The 18,510-nt window shown below is 47.3% G+C and overlaps 1 protein-coding gene across 11 annotated transcripts in view; it reads right to left on the bottom strand.

Moving 5' to 3' along the window:
• PTP4A2 (protein tyrosine phosphatase 4A2) overlaps positions 1 to 18,510 on the bottom strand; it is a 216,412-nt gene that overhangs the window by 127,818 nt on the left and 70,084 nt on the right. The window lies entirely within an intron of this gene.

Genomic DNA, 18,510 nt, shown 5'->3' with positions numbered 1-18,510 from the left:
AAGGTATAGTGTGCACAGAGCTCAGTGGATCCTCAGAGGCTTTACAGAGGCTGAAGTAGATTATACTAATGCTCTAAATCTGAGACCAATGGTTTGCAAAAATATTACTGATTTTTATATAATTTTTTCGACCATAAACACAGATCTAGGATAAATGCTTTCAGAAATACAAATAGGCAAAGTTCAGAGAAAAGGCAATAATTCAGTTTGTGGTGGACATACCGCCCTCCAATACAGTGACTGCTGTGGTAACTGCAAAGAAAGATATTGAGTTAGAGGTTGGGAGATCGCCAACATATTTACTATCGCAGTCCACGGGAAACACTCCATCAGTGAGTTTTGGGTCACCACATGTGGTTCTTCACTAGTAGGATAAACGTTTTGGCGTGCCCAGGGCAAGGGCACCGCAGGCAGTTTCATGTCACCTGGATCGGAAGTACTGAAGGTCGTAAGCAGTTGTCACCGGTAGCGGTCTGCTACTGTGGTGGTTGTAAGCCAGGCTGTCGCGGTTGGGGCGGTCGTGCCCAAGTTGCTACATTGGGTGCCATCAAAGCATCCAGCAGGAAGATGCAGGCTTCCAGTAGCAGGGCTGTTTCAAGCATTGGTCACAGGTGCTGTGAGGAGCACTTGGGCTAGTGGATGCACTGAAGGGGTCGGTCACCGGTGTGGAGGGCAACAAACCCTTGTTGCTGCAACTGGAGGGTTGGTGGACAGTTGCGCCAACACAGTCCATGCCGGTCCTCACCACTTGGCAGTTTCTTTACTAGCGGTGTGCCAGGGCCTACAGCTTCTAGCCCAAAGGGAGGTTTGTGGCAATTTCTGAAGGCTGGTGGGACTCTGAGGTTCTTGAAGGCCAAGTAGGGTCCAGAAGAGACAGAAAGTCACAATTGTAGATTCCTTCAGCCGCTGGCAGGGTTTGTGCCGATTTTTTTCTGCAGCAGGGCGCAGTTCTTCGTCTAGCAGTACGTCATCTTCAGTTTCTCTTTTCGTACATCAAATCGGATAACTAAGCTCCAGGAGTGCCCCTAAATACTAGTTTTAGGGTTCATAAAGTAGTAGCTAATAGGCTATTTACCTTCAGGGTGACTACACACTTTTGACTAAAATTTGCCAAAACAATATGAAGGATTTTCAAAGGAGGGGTCACTTCAGCTCAAGACACCTTAGGGGTGGTAATGGCTGAGAGAGGACACCTATCCTGCTTACTAATTTTCCTGCTGCCCTTGCTGCCAAAAGTGGGGCTTGGTTGGGGGGCGGGTTGGGCCTCGTCAGCATAACAAAGGGAAGAAAGACTGAGGCTCACCACTGTTCTATGCTGTTCCTGTTTGGGGAAAGGTGTGAAGTACCTCCACCCAGAGCAGGCTTTTTTCTGACCCACAGGAGCAAAAGGCTTCAGGGACGGGTCTAGAAGTGGCAGGCCGGTGCAGACCAGTCAGACACACACTGGTGATTTGGAAGGTTTGCAGAGGGCACCGCTGAGCTGCCCTCCGAGTGCATTTATCGATTAATCCAATACTGACATGAGTGTGGGCTCATTAGTCAGATGTTTGGAACCAAACATCTTGGGATTCGGCGAAGCCATCATGGAGTTGTGGAACTCATATCGACAAGCTCCCAGCCCATGTACTCAGTATGGCTTCTCTGTGCACGTATGTTGTCTAAGAATGGACTTATACACTATAGGGGCATATCTGCTCATGCAGTTATGCCCTCACATGAGGTATAGTGCACCCTGCCTTAGGGCTCTAAGGATTGCTGTAAGGGGGACTTACCTCTGCCTCTTGCAGTGCTGGTAAGCCTGGCACACAGGGATGTGTGCCAGGTCGACTCTTTACATTTATTTGCACCAATACACGCAGGCTGCAGTGGCAGTATGCTCGCGTTTGGTGAGGGGTCTCAAAGTGGCTGCAGCCCTTAGAGGCCCTCTCTGGTCACAATGCCCTTGGTACCACTGGTACCATTTACAAGGGACTTCTATGTGGACCAGAGGTGTGCCAAATGTGGAATCAAAGGTAAAGTTTTGGTAAAGCACACAGGCACTGGTTAGCAGGAACCCAGTGCACATGTAGGCAAAGATGACCTTTGTAACAAACACCACTAATTAACCACTGTGACAAAATGAGTGCGTTGTTTGTTGGTTTGAGCTTACACAGTATTAGTATGTAAATGTAAGCCGCCTTTTGCTCTCTCTCTCCCTTTTTTGCCTGCTTTTTCCTTCTTGTGTCTATACTCCCTACACCTTCTTTTCTAACGCTCGGTACAGGACTGTGCCGTTCGCCATCCTTGTTGTGCTTTGTATTTTGCCCATCCTGTTATCTTGCCTGAATAAATATTCCTCTGTCCGGCTGGACATTGGAAGAACCTCCATAGTGCTCATTGTAGTCTATGTTGAAACATTCGTATCATTTCCTCTTATGCCAAGGACCTTTGTTTATTAAAATAAGGCAAAGATGCATCAGTCAGGGAAAAAGCGGGGGGGATGACCATGCCTAAAGGAACACTTTCCTACAATAGTCACCCTATGTCCTTATTAGACATGTGCTTGATTTTACCAACTTAATCTGGCCAAAAGAATCAAAGAACTGTCCGGTGGTTACGTTTTGCATCCTTCTTGCGAGTATTTTTCAGCCAGACATCCTAAATGATATCCAGCTCAGGAATCTTTTCCCTAGGCAATAAAAGAGGGTTTCTAGCATTTGACAAGAAGGCAACACACTGGTAGCCCCCTGACAAGTAGATCCATCCCTGCTGCCAGTAGACCTAGCATGACATTTCCGACATCTAGGTGCTGGTTGGAGCACCTGTTTGTGGATGGGCAGGGTGAGGCTTGCTAAAACTAGCTGAAACTGCAGCTGTACAGCAGTGCACCTGAGGGTCTGCATGGCATTGTCCAAACTGCAGGGGAAGACCGCCTTTTGTTTGCTACTTTTTTTTTTTTTTTAACTTTACATAACACAAAATTGTCAAACAAATAAAGAAATACATGGGTTTGTGAACAGTCACAATTTGCAAATTAACGCAGCTCCATCCACCAACCCAAACAAGGACTATTTTTAAAATAGTCAGAAAACCCATTTTAAATGTTCCTGATCATGGGCCACAAAGGTGAGTGGGATTCATGTATTCAGAAAGAAGGTCATCACGAAGAATAAGATAACTTTGTTCCCCCTCGCTCATGCAATTTACAGACAATCATTGAAAGCAGAACAGAAAATATCTTAACCCTGCTGCAGAAGCACAGAAAAAGAGGCTTTGAAAGATGCATTACGCAAACGGATTACTCAAGAATGAGCGACACAAGGGAATTCACCCTAGAGTCAGAGAATGTAATAACCCTTAGTAAAACCTTCCGGTGTCTCACAGGAACATGTTCAGAGCAGCAGCAAGGTCTGCCTTTTCACCATTAGTTGACTAGACGTCTACCCCAAAAATGCAAATTAGCTATTGGAGGCATTTTTATAAAGGAATGGGGCTATCCATGTAACACTGGAATGGTAAGATTATAGGAATGAAGATTGGAAGAGTAGAGAGACCTTCCTATAATCGAAGACTGCAAGGTTCTTCTAAATATGGAGCTTAAAGCCCAGTCACTGACAAATGTTGAGGCCACAAGAAAAGTTACTTGCAGGTTGGGTATTGAAGATCTGTTTTGTGCATAGGCTCGATATGAGAACCCATTATCTTCTGAAATATTCCCATTGAGAAGTTTTTGTAACTGGAGGAAACAGAAAATATTTAATCATTGGAAAAGTGAAAAAAGTCTGGTAATACAGTGAGAAGCAAGAGCAGCTTGCTGGAGTGCAGCCCTCCCTTCTGGTGCCCATTTAGGGAGTCCATGGTTCCAAGGAGATGTTCTACCTTGTGGAATCTTCAGTGGTGCGAAGATGTATTTCGCTGTGCGCGCTCCCCTGTGCAGACTACTGACAGCATGCAGCAGGTTCAACAGTAACAGAGGCTTAAGTGCGACAGAAAACATGCGGCAATAATTGCAGGGGCCCACGCTCCTGCAGTTGTAAATATAGTGGACCATTATACCAGCACCGAGTCTCCCCAAGTTGCAATTTACATGGTCCTGATCAGCAGTGTGACTAGTAGAGGCTATCTTTTTCTGGGAAACACCTCTACCGATAAGGCGTTACCAAAGATAAGTAAACTGTTCATCTGATAGAGACATCTAGCTGCAGATTCCCTACCTATGAATGGATCCCCAAGAAATACCATTCCCGGAGGGACTACAGACATATTTCAGACTAAAAAGTACTCTGCAGGACCAAACCAGCAAAATTACCACCCCTGCAGTCCTGACTGTCTAGGCAGTAATGCTTGCTAAATGTGTGCAGGGATGACCACGTTGCTGCCAGACATCCAGGACTGGGACAACATATGCTAATGCAGTGGTAGTGGCCTGCACTCTGGTGGAATGAGCTTTTAAGTCTTCATGAAGGAGGTTGCTTCTTTGCCAGAGCATTGCAAATTTTGATGCAGACCATGACCTTTCGTGAAATGGTCTGCTTCTACACTGCCCAACCTTTCTTTGCACTAACATACCCCAGAAAGAGTTGTCGTCCACCCGGAACTCTGAGGTTATGGCAGAAAAACCATACTGTTTTTGGGACCAGACAGTGGAGTTGCTCCTCTTTAGATGGATGTAGAGGAACGTAGAAAGTGGGCAAAGTGACAGATAGTCCCACATAGAATGGTGTAAATACTTTCGGAAGGGAACAGGCCCTAGTGCGAAGCACAAACTTGTCAGGGAAGATAGTCATGAAAGGAGGCTTGGACGATAACTGCTACGTAAACAAATGATGGACGGAATGCTTAACAAATCAAACGTTCACCACCCCCAGTCAAGATCTGGGTTAAATCCATCGCCCTTTTGCAAACCATGCCAAGCCAGTTTGAACCCAGTCATATGCAAATCGGTCTTGAGCCTGCCCCTCATGGGAACAGTCCAGCCCGAACTCTCAAGCCACTTTAGCCCAGGACCTGAAACAAGCATTCTGGGACTGGGTATCCCCCCTTAGCCAGGCTAGCTTGAAACCAGTGGCACTGCCAGCAAGGGACCATGTCCATCATCTGTTCTTTTTGCTTTTGTCACGATAAAGCCTGTATTTCACTCATCCTCCTGGCAGATTTAATTGCCAGTAAATAAAATAAAAAATAAAAAAAAGGCCATTTTAATTGTGAGCAGCAGGAGGGGACAATTATACTGGGGCACGTCAGGAAAGTGAGAACCAAATTAAGGTCCCACTGAGGCAAAATGAAAGGGGATTGTGGGATTATATGTACAATGCCTTTCAGGAATCTTTGTCCAATGTGTGACTTAAAGAGGATTGGTCAGGCAGTCTCAGGAAAGCAGAAAGATACCCTTTCAGGTGCCCAGAGCGGAGCCCTGCTGGGCAAGGGCCAACACAAAGAGCAAAACATTAGAAAGGGAAATCAGAAAAGAGGTTCAGACTTTTCTGTACAATATATTACAAATTTCTTCCATCAGCAGGTATAGACAGTTTTGTCGGAGGGACGCCCAGCTGCCAGAATATTATTACATACTTCGGGAGGAAGGTAGACCGCTATCAATCTAAAGCCAAAAATCTGCACGCAATAAGGCAAAGAGTTGTCGGTTTTGGGTGGAGGACCCTCCCATGCTGCTGCGACAGAAGATCAACCAGAAGAGGTAGCATGATCGTAGGATCGGTGTTCATTTGTAGAAGCTCAGGATACCGGACTCTCCATGCCCAGTCCAGAGCCAAAAGGATGACTTGGGCCAGGCAGTTCCTGATCTTCTTGGGAAATCTGAGAAGGAGTGGTACAGGCGTAAAGACAGAGGAGGCCTGAGCTCCACGCAAGACGAAAAGTCTCAGAGCAAAAGTCGTTTTGGAAACTCCAGCACGCAAAACTGCTGACAATGTGTGTTCTCCGCAAAGCCGAATAGATCTAACCAAGGCTCTCCTCACTGCTGAAGACACTTTGCGCCACCTCCGGGTCAAGACGCCACTCGTGGTCTGCTAGGTATCAACAGCTGAGTTGGTCAGCCAGGACGTTCAGGGAACCAGGCAGGTGTTGAACCAATAGGGAAATGCCTTTGTGGCTCCAGCTATGTCCCCACCCTGTTTATTGCAGTACCGTGGTGTTGTCCGTGAACACCTGAACTAGCCATCCCTTGTGGGGTAGGAAGACAACACTTCAATGCCAATCGGATCGTTTTGAGCTCCAGCAACTTTATGTGGAGTCCGGATTCCACCAGATAACAGAGTCCTCTGATCTCCACCTACTACTGTGAGATCTGGTTGGGGAAGGAAGAGGGGTCTGCCTCTGACCCAATCGAGGTTCGTTATCAACAACTGCTGGTCCGAAATCTGAACCATGTTGGAGAGATTCCCCTGATGCTGTGCCCATCTGAACTTCAGGTCCCACTGCCATGAGGCCTGGGCACCTCAGTCATTCTCCCCAAAATCTAGAATAGAAACAGAAACATCTTTATCATAGCTTGAAAATCCTGAACTCGCCCCTCAGTAGGATAAGCACGAAACTCCACTGTGTTCAGAACAGCTCCAATTTAAGGGAGCAACTGAGAGGGCATCAGGTGTGACTTCGGCATGCTGATAGTGAACCCCAACAAATGCAGGAAGTTTGCCGTAGTCTAGCGGTGGGAGTCGACAGCCTGGGGCGAGTCTGGTTCAGCAGCCAGTCATCGAGATAGGGGGAAGACTAGAAGCTTTGATCTGCACAGATGTGCTGCGACCACCGTCATCACCTTGGTAAATGCAAAAAACTATTGAGGGACAGGATGTTGAACAATGTCAAACATTCACCCCAATACAGAGATGTCGGCCTGAATCCATCAGTAAACACCCGAGGGGCACTGGTAAGGTCAAAGGGAAGCACAGTGAACTGAAAGAGCTTGTGGGCTACCGCAAGCTGCAGGTAGTGCCAATGGGCAGGCAGGACAGGGATGTGAAAATAGGCGTCCTGCAAGTCCAACACTACCATCCAGTCTCCTGGGTTCAGGGCAGATAGGATGTGAGCTATGCGAGAATCTTGAATTTATATTTTGAGTAAGTAGTTGACGATCTTAGGTCTAGGATAGGAAGAAGGCTCTTGTCCTTTTACAGGCCCAGAAAGAAGCTGGAATAGCAACCACAGCCTACTTCTGATGCCGGAACCTTCTCTACAGCTCCCTTGGCAAAGAGAGCCATGACTTCTTCCTAGAAGGAAAGTAAACTATACCAAACTATGGTATAGTGTGCAGAGTCCAGGAAGTCACCAGAGATATAGCAGAGGCTAAATTAGATAAGTAGTAACAGATCTTTGTGGTAGTGTGGGCGAGCAGTTAGGCCTATTACAAGGGTGTGCTAAGCAATCATTGTATTCACTAAATCAAGGACTGATTTCACACACTCAGACAGAATCCAGACCAATTGGTAAATTATCACAGAAAAAAAATTATACTTCGGTTTTATTTCTAGAACCAAGCAGGACTTGGTACAGGTAGGTAAAATGTACTTGCAATTGTAAAACCTTACAAGGTAAAGCAATTGGAAATAAATTTGCATTTGTTACAGGTTTGTATAGGTTTTAAAATTGTATGAGCGGTGAGTCTGCTTAATGCGAGGTCAGTTGACTGAGGGTTTTGTGCATGTAAGATTAGGATTAACACAAGTGTGTCTCCATGTATTTTATTTGTAAATGATACTTGTAGGTCAATTGCATTTGATAATGAATGAATTGTTTATCATGATTGTGTTTACACCTTTACAAAAAGATATGCTATGACTACTAAAACAAAAAATAAAAAGATGAATAAAAATGAATAAATTTGAGTATGGCAAGACTGATTTCTGTGGAACAGCCCGATTTGAGCCTTGTGTTGGCCAATAGATAAATAGATACAGGTCTGACAAGAGTATTGGTTAATGTAATTTGTCTTTGTATCTTCCCCTGGCTCCTGGACCTATAAAGTATGTTGAGGGGATACCTTTCTTTTAGAATTTACACCTCTCCTTCTAACTTGGTTCTCCCACCAATTCTCCAGCCCAAAGTGGGGGTCAGAACCAGTGGAGCCCCTAGCTGGGGGCAGCAAAAGGCAGGGACAGTTTGCAAAGGCAGCAGGCCTTTGAAGCTTATCCTTCATGGACCCAGACCATCCTGGGAGAGGCGGCATGACAGCTCTGCCCAGGATGGGCTTTGCTTCTTGACCCAGAGAGCGGAGGCCCTCTACCCAGGGGTCCAGAAACCTGTCTGGTGGTGGCAAATGGGAGGAATCATTCAGGAACCACACAAGGGCTGGTCGTTTTTTCCAGGGGGCATCTCTAAGATGGCATCAGTGAGGAATTAATGTGCTGAGAAGTTTGCTAACAAATTTCCCAAGTTTTAGTAAAGCCATTAAGGAGCAATGGAGTTCGTAATGGCTAACTCACAGACCATTTACTCTGTAAGGCTTTACTACACTTACAATGTCTAAGAATGGACTTAGTCACTGTACGGGTACAGAGCTCATGCCACTGTACCCTCACCTGAGGGCTAGTGCACCCTGCTAGAGGGGTGACTTACCTAGGTCCTAGGCAGTGGGTTGCAGGCATGGCACACAGGGATGTGTAAATAATACACAACAAAGGACCTGTTCACATGGTGATTATAATACTCAAATCCCTATTAACTCGTTGTCATACATTTAGACAATCTATTAGACCAGAGGTTAAACATATACCATCTATACTGGTGGGATTTGGATCACCAAATTTGGAAGCAATTAAAATATGTCAGTTATGTTAGTTGTAACCCAAGTCTCCCGAATTCAAACCCATCCCTTCGTGTAGTAAGCTATGGCTAGTTAAGCCAAAACACAAAATGAAAAGAATGTGAAAAAATGTGAGAGGATTGGTGGTGCCTCACGGCATTAACGCCATGGGAGTAAGCAGGAAGGTACTCGCCTGCTACCTCAGGTTCTCATCATCAGCTACCACCAATCCAAAGCAAAAACGTGTGGCGGAATGAAAAGAAAAACGTAAAGACAAGGTGCTAGGGTGTTAGCAAATATTGCCTATGCACCAAATGGTGCGGCAAAATCAACCCCACAATTGAAACAGAGGAATCAAATTATAGCTCCACCAGTCCCAATGTAAAACCGAGCTAGATCACACTCGCTATCAATTTTTATTCAGTGCTGTGTGTCTGCTCATTAAAAGACGACATGTTTCATTGCCAAAGGAAAAACTCACAGCAATTTCTTCAGGGTGTGGGTCAATCACTCCACCCTGCACCAAAACTTGTCTATGTGGGATGTGTGCCATGTCGACTACACTTATTTCTGCACCAAAACACACAGCCTGCAATGGCAGTGTGTGTGTGTTAAGGTACAGGACCTCTAAGGGTGGCACAATAGGTGCTGCAGCCCTTAAAGGCCTTCCCTGGTCTCAGTTGCCTTGGTAAACACAAGGAGACTAAGGACGGAGCGCTGTAAATTTTCAGGCACTCACCACCAGATCTGGGTTGAATTGATCATCGTTCTTTAGCTCACTTCGCCACCTCAGTTCAGACCTAGCTATATGTGAATCAGTCTTGACCCTGAGCCTCATGGGAACAGTCCAGCCCTAACTGCCAAGCCAGGTCTTCCCTGAAACCGTAAACAAGCACCCTGGGACCGGTTTCGGGACAACATCCTACATCAGTCAGGCTAGCTTGAATCCAGTGGCAAAGCGAGAAAGGGACCCACGTCTGGGCATACCCTGCCAACTTAGGGCGGACAAAGCAGATACAAGGAAAGGATGGACCCATGATACCTTTTACAAGATTCTTACCTGTGGCCAGGGAGGTGCAGATTGTGGGCACAAAGGTACGGCTTTGGGAAAGAACACAGGCTCTGGGAACCTGGCTGGCAGGGACCCATGACACACCAAGTCATAGTGCATCATGTGTCAGGCCAAAAGTGGGGGGGGGGGGGGGGGTAACCATGCAAAATTGGGCACTTCCCTACGTAGGATGGAGACAGAGGGAGGGGTGGTCTTGAAGGAAAGAGAGTAGCCCCTCCGGATAATCTGGAGAACCCACCTGTTTAATATAATATTTTACCATTGATGGAGGTGATGGCTGATCCTGCCATCAACAAGACGCCTATGGTCTTGAAGGGCGAGTCTAGGAGGGCTTGGAGGCTGCGGTGCCGAGGAGGGGAGGGTGGCGATTTGACTGGACCTCTGGCTACATTACCCACATGGCTGGTACACACCGTGCCCTCGTCTGTCCAGGGGTTGTTTAACTTGGGCTGCTCGGTGGCTGGGATAGGACTGGTGCGGTTAAGAGCCCCATAGCCGAAAAAGGGAGATTGGGATGACGGAGGCAGCTGAGAGGCCCAAGGACTTGGCAGTAGCCCACGAGTCCTTAAGGTGCACTAACACAGTCCGCCTGGTTTTGGAAGATATGGGTGCCATCAAAAGGGCATGTCCATGAGCGAAGCCTGGACATCCCTTGAAAAGCCAGATGTTCTCCGACTGCTTGGGATATAATTGTCCGTGCCTCCTCCGGGACGTGAGGCAGTACTTGCGCAACTGTTTCCCATAGAGTGTGAGAACAACGGCCCAATAAGTATGCGGTGTTCACGGACCGTAGTGCAAGGTGGCGGAAGAATAGGTGTTTTTGCCCCAACTGTCCAGCCTCTAGGATTTGCTGTCTGTTGAAGCAGCAGGGAATGGGCCCTGGGAAGTAGAGGCTTGAACTAGCAAGCTCTCCAGGGTAGGTATTGAGTAAGTTTGGGTCGCCCAGGGCAGGGCGTTGGCTGCCCTCTGTCAAGATGTTAAGTCTTGACCGCCACGGAGGGTAGCTGAAGGTCAAGGACCTCAGCCACCTTCTGCACCACCATAGCATAAGATGCTCCCTCCTCCGTAGCCACAGTAGGGAGAAAGCATGCCAGTATTTGGAGAAGTATCCAGTCCACTGGCCTCACTCAATTCCTTATACAAGTACATCTACTGTTCGTAGTGCTGGTATTCTAAAAGGTCACAAGCCTAGACTCTCCGAATATGGCTCATGCCTGCGTCTGTCAACATGGATCCGGCTCCGTTTCGACTGGGATCAGAATATGGCTTGTGCAGCCGGCAGGCACCGGAAGCATTGGCTCCCAGAAAAGCAGGGAGGCGCAAAGTTGGCCCAGGCGCAGGTTCCGGAGAACAGGGCTTCAAAAACGCAGAGGATCCTCTGTCGAGACAACTGACCAACGGGAAAAAGTCAAAGCATGCTTCGAATTCTTGTGCTTTATGTGCCTCTTACCAGAGTGTCCAGATAATCTCTAGTGGGACAAAGATGACTTGGGCTCTTGAAGCAGTTCCAGTGCCTTCCTCTCAACCAGGACCAAGAACTCAGAGGAGTCCGTGCAGCATTGCCTGCCGGGCTGCGAGCCGCTTCAGGGACCACTTCCTCAAAGCCTTCGGTGCCATGGCCCGACAGTCGGAGCATGACTTGGTGTCGTGGTGGAGCTCCAGACACCACAAGCAACCAAAAGGCAGGTCGTCGCCGATAGGCACCACGCGGTTTAAAACCTGTTTTCCTCGACAACATAATGTCCTACACACTGAAAGAGGTCAACAAAAGTAAAAAAAGAAATCCTGTAAAAAAAATGTTAATGAATCTGCACCTAGATAGCAGATGCTCTAAACAAACAAATGAAATGTGGAAAGATATACGTTTATGGGGAAGGGGCGCGAATACATGTCTCTCTCAAGTACCTTCAGTGTCTGACTGAATAGTCACTTCTCAACTAATAGCCTAGTCTTTTGCTGTAAGAACAAGGTCATATGACATTTGGAACAATGATATTTGGGGGTTCCTTGTTCATCTTCTACCATTCAAGGACTGGAGTGTATATGGAATATGCTACTTACCAGTATGCATCTGTTCTTGGCATGTAGAGCTGCAGATCTACACACTTTTGCATAGATCGCCATCTGGTGTTGGGCCCGGATGTTTGCAGTTTGTTTTTCCTCTTGGAAAGTCTTTGGAAGTCACGAGGTCGGTGACTCCTCCTTTGGATCGTATTGCGCATGGGCTTCGGCTCCATCCTCAGATTGTTTTTCGCCAGCAGGGAAAGATGGAGCGTAGTAACAACAGTGAAGAAACCCATGTGTGTTGTATCTAAATAAGATAGACTGGAACAGATACAGGTAGCCGGGGAGGCGGGTGTGTGTGTGTGTGTGTAGATCTGCAGCTCTACATGCCAAGAACAGATGCATACTGGCAAGTAGCATATTCCGTTCGAGGCATATGAGCTGCAGATTACACACTTTTGCATAGACTATATAGAAGTTCCCAACCTTAGCGGCGACCACCGGTATCTGTTGCAGTGGTTTGAAATAGTGTTTTTAGTACAGCCTGGCCCACACTAGCTTGTTGCTTGGTTTGCACATCTACACAATAGTGTATAATTGAAAGTGTGCGGTGTTGACCATGTAGCTGCTTTGCAGATATCTAGTGGGATGTTCCCTAGAAGAGCCATGGAAGCCCCTATCTTCCGTGTAGAATGGGCTTTAGGGGGAACGGAAAGCGTTCGTTTTGCTTTGTGGTAGCAAATCTGGATGCATTTTACAATCCACCTAGCTATCCCTGATTTTGAGATGGGGTTGCCCTTGAGTGGTGGAGAGAAAGAGACAAACAGTTGTTTGGTCTTTCTGAAAGGTTATGTTCTTTGGATATAGTAAAGTAAGGCTCGTTTGACATCTAGCGTGTTCAGAGCCCTTTCTGCAACGGTCTGAGGTTGCGAGAAAAATCCTGGTAATTCTACAGATTGGTTTAGGTGAAAAGGGGAAATGACTTTAGGTAGGAATTTTGGGTTGGTACGGAGAACAACCTTGTTCTGGTGCATTTGAAGAAAAGGTTCTTGTATGGTAAGTGCTTGTATCTCACTGACCCTTCTAAGGGAAGTGATGGCTACCAGGAAAGCTGTTTTCCATGTGAGGAATTGCAGTTCGCATTTATGCAAAGGGTCGAAGGGAGGCCCCATTAGCCTCGTGAGCACGATATTAAAGTTCCACAAAGGTGAGGGTGGTACTCTGGGGGGGAATTATTCTTTTGAGGCCTTCCATGGAGGCTTTAATGGCAGGTACTCTGAAAAGTGATAGGTGCTGCCTGTTTTGTAAGTAAGCTGCAATTGCTGCAAGGTGTAGCCGAATGGATGTATAGGCTAAGTTACACCTTGGTAGATGGAGTAAGTAGCATATGATGTGTTGTATAGACACGTCTAGAGGATTGATTGTGTTGTTATGGCAATAAACAACAAATCTTCTCCACTTGGCAGCGTAGCAGGCTCTAGTGGTAGAGCGTCTAGCTTCTTTGATGACGTTCATACAGTCAGGGGGAAGGTTTAGGTACCCAAATTCTAGGATTTCAGGAGCCAGAACGCAAGGTTGAGCTGCGCTGGATCTGGGTGCCTGATCTCTCCAGGGTTTTGGGTTAGGAGGCATGGTGAGAGGTGTAGGTTTTGGTGTGGTACTACCGAGAGTTCCAGCAGCGTGGTGTACCACGGTTGTCAGGCCCACGTTGGAGCTACTAGGATCAGTGTGAGGGAGTGCTGTTGTCGCTTTCGTACCACTAATGGAATGAGTGGGAGAGGCGGAAAAGCGTACGCAAATTTGCCTGACCAGTTCATCCATATCGCATTTCCTTTGGTTTGGACAATGGGTGTGGGTATCTGGCGGCGAAGCTCGGGCATTTTGTGTTTTCGTGGGTGGCGAAGAGGTCTATCTATTGATGCCCCCACATTTGAAAGAACGGATGAAGAACCTGTGGGTGAAGTTTCCACTTGTGGATCTGTTGTGTCTGTCTGCTGAGCAGATCTGCCAGTGTTTTGGACTCCTGGGACATGTTGAGCTAGGAGAAAGATTTTTGGGGGAATTGCCCATCTCCATATGCTCTGTGCTAATTGAGAGAGCTGTGGAGAGTGTGTGCCGCCTTGGTTTTGAATATAATACATAGCCGTCATGTTGTCTGTGCAAATGAGGACTGCCTTGCCTGAAATCCGTGGTTGAAAGGATTTCAGGGCTAGAAAGGTAGCTAGTAACTCCAGATGGTTGATATGGAGTAACGTTTGTTGCGGCGTCCATGTGCCCTGCACTGAGAGGTGTAATAGATGAGCTCCCCAGCCGGAGAGCGATGCGTCAGTTGTTGGTATTTGGGGAACCGGGTCCAGGAACGGTCGACCTTTGGAAAGGTTTGTGGTGTTCCACCACTGCAGAGAGCGATGGGTGCGACTGTCTACCAACACCAGATCTGTCAGTTGCCCCTGGGCCTGGTTCCATTGGCGTGCTAAGCACTCTTTGAGTGGACGCATCTGGAGTCTTGCGTGAGGCACTTTGAAAATGCAAGAGGCCATCATCCCTATCAGTTGCATAAACACTCGTGCTGGAAGGGAGTGTTGAAGAAGAATTTTTGTCGTAAAGCCTGAATGCTTGCAATCCTGGCCGAATTGGGGTAGGCTATTGCTTTTGAGGTGTCTATGGTGGCACTGAGGTATTTTTTTATGTGGGATGGTGTTAGCTGGGACTTGTGGTGGTTCACCATGAAACCTAGTTGGTGAAGTAGTTGTATTGTGGTGGCAGTGTGGTGTACACATTGGTTGTATGAAGTGGCTTTTATCAGCCAATCGTCCAAGTATGGGAAGACGTGAATGTGCTGTCTTCTGAGGTGTGCCGCCACCACTGCTAGGCACTTGGTGAATACCCGTGGGGCTGTTGTGACTCCGAACGGGAGCACTTTGAATTGGTAGTGTTGTCCGTCCACTACAAATCTGAGGTACTTTCTGTGAGCATGATGTACTGGAATGTGGAAGTATGCAGCTTTCAAGTCCAGTGTGGTGAGAAAGTCGTTCTGGGAGAGGAGCGAAGTACCTGCTGAAGCGTTACCATGTGAAAATGGTTTGAGTGTATGTATGTGTTTAGGGGCCGGAGATCTAGAATAGGTCATAGAGTCTCGTCCCTTTTTGGTATTAGAAAATATAGGGAGTAAACCCCCAAATGTTGTTGATTGACAGGAACGTGTTCTATTGCGTGTTTTTGTAGGAGGGAGATTACCTCCTGCTTTAACAATGTGGAATGTTCTTGTGACATTGGGCGTTGCCTGGGTGGAATGTTTGGGGGTGTAGATGTTAATTCCAGGCAGTATCCTGACTGAATTATTTGGGTCACCCATTTGTCTGAGGTGATGGTCTCCCAGACATGAAGGAAATTTGTGAGTCTGCCCCCGACTGGAGTGGAATGGTCTGGGGGGGAGCAGAGGGCGGTGGGGGGGTCATTGGGTAGTAGGTGTGGCAGATCGGGCGCGGTTTGTTTTGCCTCTGCCCTTGTTGTTGTTACCCCTGTAGCCGCCTCTTTGTTAACCTTTTGTAAAGGTGGTCTGAGTAGGGGATTGTACGATGTGGACGCTGTATCTGAGGAGTAGCCTCTGGATGCACTCCGAAAGGATGAGCGGCAAAAGGAGCGTCTGGGCGGGTGAGACTAAGGCCCCCATGGATTTTGCTGTATCCGTGTCCTTTTTCATCTTTTCTAAGGCCTCATTCACCTTTGGCCCGAATAGATGTTCCTGGTCAAAGGGATGGTTAAGGATAGAGGCTTGTACTTCTGGTTTAAACGCAGACACTCTTAACCAAGCATGACGACGGAGAAGGACGCTGGTGTTAATGGCCCTGGAGGCTGTGTCTGCTGCGTCTAGGGCACAACGTATAGAGGGGTTTGTGATTGTTTTACCCTCTTGAATCAACTCGTTGGCTTTACTTTTATATTTTTCAGGGAGATGTTGCATTATGCTCTCTAATTCGTCATAATGAGCCCCGTCAAATCTGGCCAGCAGTGCCTGAGTGTTTGCTATACGCCATATGTTGGCGGCCTGGGATGCTGTGCCTGAAGCATCTAGTAATTTTGATTTCTTGTCAGGTGGTGGTGCATCACCTGACGCTTGTGAGTTTGCCCTTTTACGTGTATCATAATATGGGTCCCCATGATCATCATCGTCTGGAGATGGAGTAGGAGAATGATGAGGGGGGGGGGGGTAATCTGAATGGAGAGGTAGCAGAGTCCTTCCTCTTTGGAGGTGGAGCAGGCTTCTCCAAATGTCTTTTTAGTAGAGAGCGTCAAATGTCCAGTTTTTGGATCCTTGGTAAGTCTTTTGCAAGGGATCCGGTGTAAATAACTCTGGTGAGGTAATTTCGTCCGTCGGCGTCGAAGGCATCGGGCCGATGATTATTAGGTTTTTCCGTGCCGGTTTGTTTAGAACCCGGCTTGGGACCCTCCGGTCTCTTGGTCGGCGCCGGGATGTGCTTCGGCTTGGAAGTGTCGGTGCCGGCGGCCTTGTGTGGTTTGGTCGGCACCGAAAGTGGCGTTGGTCCCAAAGAGCTGGGTTTCGACACCGAGGGCTTCGGTGTGGAGCTCGGTGTCGAGGTGGAGGCCATCTTCTTTTTCGGTGCCGAAGTGTGTTTCTCGGCACCGCTGACAGGCTGGCTCGAGCCCGAGCCGCCGGAAGGCTTACTTGGCTTCTTCACCGGGCCCGAAGGTGGGGTGTGTGAAGCAGTGTCTCTGGTCTTGCCTAGGCCCGGAAGCGTTGGCGTGACCGAAGCCTTTTTGGGTGACGGCGCGGGTGTGGGAGGGGGTAGATTGGTACTCAAGACCCTCTGCGCCGGGGTGATGTCCTCCACATCTGACTCGTCGACCTCGGAAGCGCTGACGAGGTCCTCTTGGGTACGATGGTGTTCCGGATAGTCGAGGTCGTCTCCGAAGATGTCGACTGGAATGGAAGTCGAGGAGTGTGCCCTGTTCCTTCTGGCTCTTCGGTCCCGAATAGTCTTTTTGGATCGGAAAGACTTGCAGGCCGGACAGTCTCGAGCCTCGTGTACCAGGGAGAGGCTAAGGTTGCATACCTCATGAAGATCGGTGTGGGGAAATTTGGACCCACATTGAGAGCACTTTTTGAATGGAGTTCCTTCCATGATCCGGGACCGGAGCCTGGGTAGGCCCGAAGGCCGCCGTCGACGACTGGAACCGAAGGTTTGTGTCAATGAGAAAGCGCGTTGATTGAAGAGATCGTGATCGAAACAATAAAGCGATAGGGTGAGGATTGCGCGTCGATCGTCTAACTGGAAGCTGTTCGGAACCGGAGCGCGAAGATCAAATCCGAGCCCGATGGCGGAAAAAAACAATCTGAGGATGGAGCCGAAGCCCATGCGCAATACGATCCAAAGGAGGAGTCACCGACCTCGTGACTTCCAAAGACTTTCCATAAGGAAAAACAAACTGCAAACATCCGGGCCCAACACCAGATGGCGATCTATGCAAAAGTGTGTAATCTGCAGCTCATATGCCTCGAACATAGGATTTCTAGGAATACCTACAGCCATGATACAGCATGCTACATATACTGAAGATATAGAGAACCTCAGGTATTCAGTTTCTTGAGCGCTTTTGGCATACATACGCTGGCAACCCATGGGTTTGTGTATTTCTACAGACAAAAATTAGATTTCCTAATGTCGAAATTAAAGAGGGCCTTCTAGACCAATATAGAGCTATGTGAACAGACATCATGGCTGCCTGGTCACGTGGCCCTTCAAATGCCAGCACAAGGCTGACACTAACCAGATGCTGCATAACATCTATCAGGTCTTTACCAGTCTAAAAAAACAGAAAAACTCATGACTTGTGTTAGAGAGGCAGCAGCTCCAGGGAAAATATACCCACACATAATATGCAACTAAACTAAAATAGGTGAAGACAGCCAAACGTACATTAACTGCTCAAACTGCTGGCCAATTATACATACGTAAATAAGGTAGAGTAGTACTGTTTCTTCTGCCACATTCTCAAGCACACCTACTTCTCAGACACCAGATACAGGACTTCTTCCTCTTGAAGACACAGGAAGATCTTATGAAAGGGCACCAGGCTTCATTCAAGAAGGCCATGTTATTTGCATGTACACCCAAATAAGGCTATTAAGCTCAATAATGTTTGACCAAAGTGAAGAATCCTACTCAATCTCCTAAAAAAACGACTGGGTTTACATAGAAACATGGTTTAAAGGAAGACAATTGCAAACGATCTGGGTACCATCATAGTCATGACCACTGTAGAGCAATGAACACCTTTGCCTTGTTCTGCTTGAATGTGGAGATCGCAGAGGTAATGTGATCAAAAGAAAAGTGCAGAAATGTTTTCAACCAGTTAATTAAAAACAAAAATCCCATGGACTTAAGTTCTCAGAATTAGGAAGCATGGATATATCCATTTGTGGAAGATTGGTTGTCCTCACAGTAAGGACATGCTGAAAATATATACTTTTAAATTTATGAATATTGCAAACCTTGGCAATGGCAGAGTGCGCGGAACAAACTACTTACATAGAAGTAAAATAAAATAGCAATGACATTACGAAAAATATTCAAACAAAAAGTATGCAAAAGTCAGTTAAAAGCGATAGCAAACAATGTTAGAAATCGTCAAATAAGGGGGCGTGGCCTGAGGCGTCAAGATGGCGGTCGCACTC

Source organism: Triturus cristatus, chromosome 3_2 (assembly GCF_964204655.1).
Source record: "Triturus cristatus chromosome 3_2, aTriCri1.1, whole genome shotgun sequence".
Taxonomy (NCBI): Eukaryota; Metazoa; Chordata; class Amphibia; order Caudata; family Salamandridae; genus Triturus; species Triturus cristatus.
This window is presented reverse-complemented; position numbering and strand designations above follow the sequence as displayed.